Raw genomic sequence first — 7,966 nt, forward strand, 5'->3', positions numbered from 1 at the left:
AAATATGATAAATACAAATTCGTGCGACGCACTTGATAGCGACTAGTATAATGTAAACGATATCATCCTAAATCCTACGAAAATGAGAAAAAGGAAAACAAAATTTATTTTTCACTAATTTTTTTTTAGGGTGCATGCCTCTCTTTGAGCCTCAGGCAGTCTAGTGCAGGGTGGGGCACGTGCTTGGTTTCTTCTCTGAGCAATCATTATTATTTTTATCATAATTTTCTCTATCGATATTCGATTGAGGCGATTCAATGTGCATTGAAAAGCTAACTCAAAGTGATGCAATTTTTCTTTAAATATCATTTTTCTGATTTCAAGATTTACTATGCCAAAAACACGTCTCAATCTAAGGTTGAAAATTTGGAGCATAACTTTTTCGGCTGAAAATTGACTTGTGATAATACTTTAACTATATTTCATCCCTTTGACTTCGTTTCTCAACCAATTGACTCCTAGCACATCTAATTTTGTTCGTCTTGAGGTCTAACACAACTTTCAATTATTGCACTTTAGTTTCCAAACTTTGGCTGTCTTGCAATTTAGCATTTTTTGTTCATTTCCTCCAATTCTGACATAATAATCGATTTTACCTGATGTATTTTATCCAGTACAGTCCAAACTTCACTCAATGAATGTAGGTTTGCACCGCTTCCTTGTTAGACCTCAAATTAGCATCCTCATCTTTCGTTGCTCCAACAAGTCCACTAACTCCCTTTTTGTACCTATGATTTGCACGATTATCCACATCTTCACGATCAATTGTCTTGAATTCCTAGAGAGGGGTTGATTTCTTGGATAGAGTGTACATTCTAAATGTTTTATTATTACAATCGAAGTTCGAATATAATTATTACAAAATATTGCATTTTATAAAGTGACTATAAATGAAGTGATTGTGACTAATTTTTGGTTGTTCTTTCACTTTTCACAAACATCTGTAATAGAAAGTAAAACGGGGGTGAAGTTTGTTTCACATAAAGGTGTATTCTTGGATTTAAATGAATAATAATTAATTTTTTTGCTCGTGAAAATTATCGGTACATTAACTGTTGAAAATCAATTGCAGCACGTGCGAAGGTTTTGGTGTTTCAATTTTCCTAACTCAATAAAATATTATTTATTAGATAGAAATAATATTATTAATCGAGTTGTTGTTTCATCATTCATTGAGTTTCAATTTCATAAATTTACCCATTGATTGGACGTACAAAACTGTAAATGGAATTCATGACTTCATGGGAGCTTGACTATATAAGGTGTAGCTTGGTCCATTAGCTCAAACACTTAAAAACAAAATAATTACCATACATCATGGTTTAGAGAGCTTAGAAATGCCTAAACCTGGAGGAAACAAGAGCTTGTGAAATATCACTAATGGCTGGAGGTATGTATCTGATTGATGAGTTTTCAGTTTTCTCGATCCAATTTGTTTCTGTTTAATTGTTTTAGACCAATTTTCAGTTTTACATTTGGTATCAAAGCAACCCATAACCTCCGCCTTGGTGATTTCTTAGTAATCTGTAAAACTCAGTTTTTAATTTAAAGGAATGATAATAAAAGTTTTTGCTCGTGAAAATTACTGGTATGCACCTTAACTAATAATATTTGAAAATCATTTGAAGCGTGTGCGAAGTTTATGGTCTTTCAGCTTTCCAAACTCAAACAGCACACCAAGAACTAGTTACTGGATATTTGTCTGAAATATTTTTTATGAGTTAGGAATAGAAGTATTAATTGACAAGAAAAATGAAAAATATTAGCTTGTTTTTGAATGGACATGATTTCTGTTTGTTCTTTGAATTTTTGTTATGTGAGAAAGTAAATCTTACTAATTGTAATGGTCGAGTTAAAAATAATGTAAACACTAGCAAGACATATGGCATATATTACACGCCTTCAGTTTTTATAGAAAGATAAAGTATTGAACTTAATGCAAAAATAATACAAAAGACCAAGCTTTTTAAATGTTTCATTTCTTACTTTCACTGTCCAATTAATGTCAGCAATTTCACTCTTTTATTTTCTTGTTTTCAATTGAAAAATTTATCCGGCCTATTTGTTAAGAGATAAAGTCCCACATCGAATAAAGATAAAAACATAAACTAACTTAAAAAAAAGAATTGAGCTACTCCTCTTAGCAAAGTTGACATTTTAAGATGGAATTCCAAATCTTAACATGGTATTATAGTTTATTAAATTTCAACGAGCAATTCGATCTGATTAAGCCACAAAAAAAGAGTATACGGATTTCAAGATTGGTCTGCTCAAACGAGCCAACATCTTGTGTGGCATGTTAAGCGATAAAATCTCACATCGAATAAAGATAAAAATATAGACTAACTTAAAAGAAAATTAGATTCCTCCTCTTAACAAGGTTGAGCTTTTAAGATAAAACCTCGAATCTTAACACGATTTGTGTTTGTTTGATTTTCATCCTATTTATAAGTTTTCTAAATTATGTATAGTCATCGATATAGAGGGGAACGTATGTATCCAAATTGCTAGTGGAATATACTACAAAAATAAAATGGATCTTTTTCATTAATCCTCAATTTATGTTTACATAATAAACTATTGAAGACACATCCTTTTTATTCATTACATAATTAATGACAGGACATTCTTTATAGTTTGCATTATCATGGTTACATTGGCAGAATACTTTGTTCATTCCTGAAAAAATTAGTTGGATCCACCTTCTTCTTCACATTAACCAATCTTCTGAAATTATTGTTGAAATACTTAAATCCCCAAACACTTGCTTGTCTGTAGCTCGTATTCCCTTTAATATTGTTCATCCCAATATCCAAATCCCGACAATTGAGATATGCTGCTCTTGGAGATTTTGACACATAACGAGCCATAAAACTTTAAAGCCTCCCGATCTAGTTTATATGCCTTTGGGATTCTGCATTCTCTGCCCAGCCAACTGCATAGTGAATCATGAACATGTTGCCAGATCGATGTGGGAAAGGAATTTCTGATTCTGAGAAATCATTAATTCTCCCTCCATACGGACTGAATTGCAATTCAGCCCTATTTTCATCTTCTTCCTCGAGAAATTTCCATATGCTTTTAAGACCGTGTTCTGGAATTGGTTGCATCACGTAGTCAGACTTTCCTTTGGAAAATGCCGTGGAAACTTGAGTTCTACGAAGCAAAACGTCCAGTGATTCACCCTGGAGACCTGAAAAAAAGATTGTGGATTCTATCCATGGCATTTCAATGCAATCTTCTTTCACCAAACCCAATTCTGGAAATTTCTGTTGCATTATTGGGAGAAGATCATCAACTCGACCTAGGTACAAAGAAGTGAAAAATGCTCTTATTGTCCTCTTCCCATTTGAAGAGTTGAAGCTTCTTAAGAAGAGCCTTAACAAAAGATTGACATCAATCTTGTCAGCAACATATTGCTATCTGTGTACTAGCTGGGTTGCATTTTGTTCTAACGTTCTTGAGATATTAAAAACAGTCACAATTTCTGGAATTACAATTAAGTTCACCTCAAATGCAACCACAATTCCAAAACTGGTACCTCCACCTCCTCTAATGGCCCAAAAGAGATCGTCTCCCATGGATTCTCGGTCTAGAATTTGGCCATTAGCATCTATTAGTTTGGCATCAATGATGTGATCTGCAGCAATACCATGTTTAGGGACATCATGCTATATCCTCCACCACTGAAGTGCCCTCCAACACCTACAGTCGGGCAAACACCGGCTGTGAATGCCAAAGTCTTGCTTTTCTGAGAGATCGTATATTAAAGTTCACCAAGTGTTGCACCTGTTTGAACCCATGCAGTGTTTTTTCTGTGTCAATGGATATTGATCGTAGGTTTCTCATGTCCACTATAAAAAATGGAGTTTGAGATATGTATGAAAGTCCTTCGTTGTCATGCCCACCACTTCGGATTTATGGGAAGAGATTAATAAAAGAGGTTCGATAATTGGATGTTCACGAAAGCAGTAATCCAATTGATTTGGATGACGTTGATGTTCCCAAAGCGGAATATGAAGAATTAGATATTCCCGATGTAAAAGGGAAGCAACGGGGAAAGAAATGAGCAAAACGTTGGGATCACTTTAAATTAATTCCAATGGATCGAGTGGTCGATAGGAGTCGTAGAGTCTCAAACAGTATGTAAATACTGTCAACAACAATTGGTATAGCAAAAGGACATTGATACCACCTACCACAACCATCACTACAAAGCATGTTTGACCAAATATGGGTTTCTTAGTTCCTCTCAAGCGCAACTGCAATTTAATAGTCCAATCGCCAATTCTACTTCTATGACACTTTGCATGTGGATGCATTCGGAAGAGAAAGTTCGAATAGAAATGGTGAAGTTCGTTGTTGATGTTGAGTTGCCTCTAGTAATAGCGGACATCCAACATTTTTGTATCCTATGTGAAAGAATATCTTCAATTGAGGTATGTTGAGATAAGTAGAAACATTCTTTTGTTCCGATACAATAGAATATTTTATTAATACAAATATATATATATATATATATATATATATATATATATATTATCAAATTGCAAAAATATGAGGTGTTATACCTTTAACTTGGGATTTATGGGAAGAAATTAATAAAAAAGGTTCTATAATTACAACTATACACTATATAGACCCACTTTGATATCTGCATAAAAAAAAAAACTATTGTTTTTAAAATTATTGAATTCCCTCACAAAGCTAACAATATATTTAACATTATTATGAACAATATTAAAGAATATCATTTCGACAATAAAATTCGTTCTTTTACATTTAACGACCTTAGTGTTAATAAGTCAGTTGTCGATAACTTGTGTATCAAACCATTTTGCACTATTAAATTAAAAATATGACACACATAAAGAACATGAAATAAATAATCACTGAAATCGGGCTATGGTACCCTACACAAGTTATCGACTACTGACTTATTATATATATATATATATATATATATAAAATTCAGATTTATTAATATTATAGCTTTTGCACCCAACACATCATGTATTTTATAGTATTTTGGCTCATGATCACTCTCAAAATCATCGCCATCCTCAAAATTTAATAATGTCTAACCATAGCCTAACTTCTAGCATGTCAACCTCTCGGATTTGTTATTGTCGATTGATTGGTGAAAGATCAAAATCGGGGTACATATCAATACCTAGTATAGACACATAAAAAAATATAGAGATCAAAAGAAATAACTCTCACCAACAATCCGTTGAGGAATACACCGATTATGTGCATATTATATTCATAAAAGCATACCATTTATTTGCATGAAATCGAAACATAATTTCGACTTACCAAAATAGAATTTGAGAAGCAAAACAATAATAGTTACCGAATCTGAATGCATGAATATGAATTCATCTTTTTTTGATTCTTGAACGAAAGCAAGTTATTCTTTAAATCAAACCTCACAGAACAAACATGAAATCAAATCATAATTAAGAGAAATCAAAAAATGAAGGAAGAAAGATGCAAGTGATGAATTTTTGGTCGAGGAAAGTGTTTGACACTTGATCCTTAAGATGAATTTGCCCTGCATCAGTGCTAACGAATTTTTGACAATTATCTCCCAAGATACAACGATCACGTCAAGCCATAGGAGCACTCCAAATGGCATCGACCAATGAACTCGAACAAAATTCTCTCTCTACCATAACAATGGTTTTGATTCAAAAGATAATCACTTCTACAAAGTGTTTTATGTAACTTCACATGAAATGAATAATATGAAATTATGGAATGAATTAGAATTACAAATACACATCCAAGGGGTCCTATATATAGAAGATGAAGGGTTGTGGGTGAAGGGATACACCCCAAATCTAGCGTTTTTCATGAAAAGTTGCAACACTTCATTTCAAACCTGCATCCTTTTGAAAAGTTGTAACACTTCATTATTCCAACTTTGGACCGCAATTTCTCATTCATCCGGAATTGGTTTCGAGATTTAAAATATATCACGACGATCTACTCAACAAGTAGAATAAGTTGGTCTATTTACTTTTGTAATTTGACCATCGGATCAAGTCCGAACTTTCGACCGAAGTTGATAAGAAGTCACATCTTTTCATTTTCCCAATTTTAAACTTAACCAATTTTCAGTTAATTTTTGAACCAATTCCAACAATCCCCACATGAATGGAAATTCGAGTATGTAAATGTAATGCTATGATGTGATGCAAGTAGAGAGAGAACGGAAAGCCACTGCATCGAGGATAGTAGCTTCTAGACTTGAACCTTTATTCGGCTAATTGGTGAACATGATGTCTTGAATCATTCAGCCTTTAGTGTAAGTCAAGACAACAATACTCACACAGATATCTTTCCTAAACCGTTCATGGTTCTCATGACTTGGTTCATTTTGGCCCTGAATCCTTCTTGGTTCTGCGAGTGTTTAGAGAATTTAAGCCTTGAATAATTCTCATTGAAGCGGCCCTACTTCACACTCACATAGCTGACCTCCTATGAAGAGTATTTTACCCCACTCCACTTGACTTAATCAAGATATAGGAATCATTAAAAGATTATCTTAACCTCTTACAACTTTGCAGAAAGCATTTAATATCATAGGAATGAGTTAGGAAACTACTTTTCTTAGCGCTTCATGGAATCCTCATAACTTAGTTGTCCCTTTGAACCAGGATCTTGAGATCTCCAGTCAACAAGGTAGGGTTACCATTACAAGGACTCTAACGTAGTAGGCTTTACCTCATTCCCTTCCATATGCAGTATTCTTGATCTCTCTTAGTAAATCTCTTTAAAGGTACCACGAGTTTACATTACTGAGATTATCTGTTTAATGGTATTATGTCTATGACTTATACTTATAGACCTACCATTACATGTGACTTAATATCTTATCAAATATTGCAAGCCAATGATCGATTCATTTGATAGATACAAATTATCGCCACCAAGAAATCCTCTCATGAAGTTACATGCCTCATTAGCTTTATGTAAAGCTTTATCAATTTCCAAACAACACTGTTAGAGGATTTCTATCTAATTATTACACTAGTCAACCATGTTTACAAGTGAATTTCAGAATCATGAGTATTGAAACATTACCATGCATTTGAACTTTATGAATATTCTTCAAATATTCCAATCGTTCTTGCATGTCTAAACAAACGCCATAATCGACTTTACAACTCATTTCATCCACTTTAGACTTAGTACATATTATTCTTATAATTAGTATAAGGGTTTTCTATCTTTCCACCTTCATAGGTATTGTTCTATGATTATAAGATAGAAGCAAACGTAACTGTTAAACTGAGTTACCCCCACAATTCCTCAATGAGGAATACATATGCAATCTAGTAATGTTGCTTCCATAAGTTTTAAACTTTTCATTCAAGTTCACGAGTATTTATGATAATCCCCCACATCTTTGGGTTACAATTGAACTTAGGGTTTAGCAACTCTTTCATAGTTCAATTTATTTATTTCTTAGATAATATCTATATCGAGTGCTTCGTGAAAGTCTAAATACTTTCAATGTAGTGGTCATTGACTCACGATTTATTTCAATTAAAGTTGCATATAATGTACTTCAATCCAATTATTTTAATTTGATCATTCAAAGTAAATCAAGGCCATCATATAGACCTGTAATGCTTTCAAAACATATATCAACTTAATTGGTTTCATGATTGAAGTCAAATTCAACAATAAAGAGGGCTCGGCATGCAACTTCTTCAAACATATGCAACTTATCACATTTGTGACATTTCAAATGATAGTTTCATTTCAACCATCGGTTGAAAAGTATTGTTCTCAAAAGACACAATCCTATAGAAGGACACACCTTTTGGAATAATCTCTATGAAGAGACATACCCATTGAAAAATAATTATATCAAAAGTCATGATTTTCCATATGAAAATGTATAAACACAAGTTAATTGACAAGAATAGACATAGTTGCAATTTATCACCGT

The 7,966-nt window shown here is 33.1% G+C and overlaps 1 pseudogene; it reads right to left on the minus strand.

The window, feature by feature from the left end:
* Positions 1–2,845: 2,845 nt before the first annotated feature.
* Positions 2,846–6,747, minus strand: LOC111376737 (annotated as a pseudogene).
* Between the last annotated feature and the right edge of the window lie 1,219 nt (positions 6,748–7,966).

Source organism: Olea europaea, unplaced genomic scaffold (assembly GCF_002742605.1).
Source record: "Olea europaea var. sylvestris unplaced genomic scaffold, O_europaea_v1 scaffold1558, whole genome shotgun sequence".
Lineage (NCBI taxonomy): Eukaryota > Viridiplantae > Streptophyta > Magnoliopsida > Lamiales > Oleaceae > Olea > Olea europaea.